Source organism: Alligator sinensis, unplaced genomic scaffold (assembly GCF_000455745.1).
Source record: "Alligator sinensis unplaced genomic scaffold, ASM45574v1 scaffold337_1, whole genome shotgun sequence".
Taxonomy (NCBI): Eukaryota; Metazoa; Chordata; order Crocodylia; family Alligatoridae; genus Alligator; species Alligator sinensis.
Window position 1 is genome coordinate 1,003,359 of NW_005841927.1, and position 524 is coordinate 1,003,882.

General features: G+C 68.5%; 1 protein-coding gene across 1 annotated transcript in view; it reads left to right on the plus strand.

Moving 5' to 3' along the window:
* Window position 1: 1 nt before the first annotated feature.
* UBXN11 (UBX domain protein 11) overlaps window positions 2–524 on the plus strand; it is a 14,688-nt gene continuing 14,165 nt past the window's right edge. Inside the window, exon 1 of the mRNA XM_025198748.1 lies at window positions 2–56. The gene's annotated coding sequence lies outside the window, so the exon portion shown is untranslated. The remainder of the gene's footprint in view (window positions 57–524) is intronic.

Here is a 524-nt window from a genome sequence, read left to right on the forward strand (position 1 = left end):
GGCGCCCGCGGACGTCACTGCCGCGCGCAGCGACGCTCCCTGCAGTCACTGCACCGGTAGGGGGATGCCTCGTGACGCCACAGCCGCGCAGGGTGATGCTTTCTGATGTCACTACTGTGGCACGGTGGTGCCTCGTGAGGTCACTGCTTTGATGGTGATGCTTCTGACGTCACTGCTGTGGCACGGTGGTGCCTCGCGATGTCGCCGCCTGTCCTGGCGACGCCTCCCGATGCCACTGCTGGCAGAGTGACGCCTCGCGAGGTCACCGCGTTGCGCGGTGATGCCGCCTGATGCAACTGCAGCCGCGCAGGGCGAGCACATGGAGCTCGCGCTGCCCGGGAGGGTCCCATGAGGTCGGCGCAGCGCGGCAATACCTGGCGATGTCACGGTCTGCGATGACATGCCGAGGGCTGGGTGGAGCGCGCTGGCTTCTGGAGGCAAAGTCCCCGCGGCGCTTTGCTTTGTGCCGACCGACAACGGGCAGCCGTCGTGCCGGAGCTCACCCCCCGGGGGCGCACTTGCCC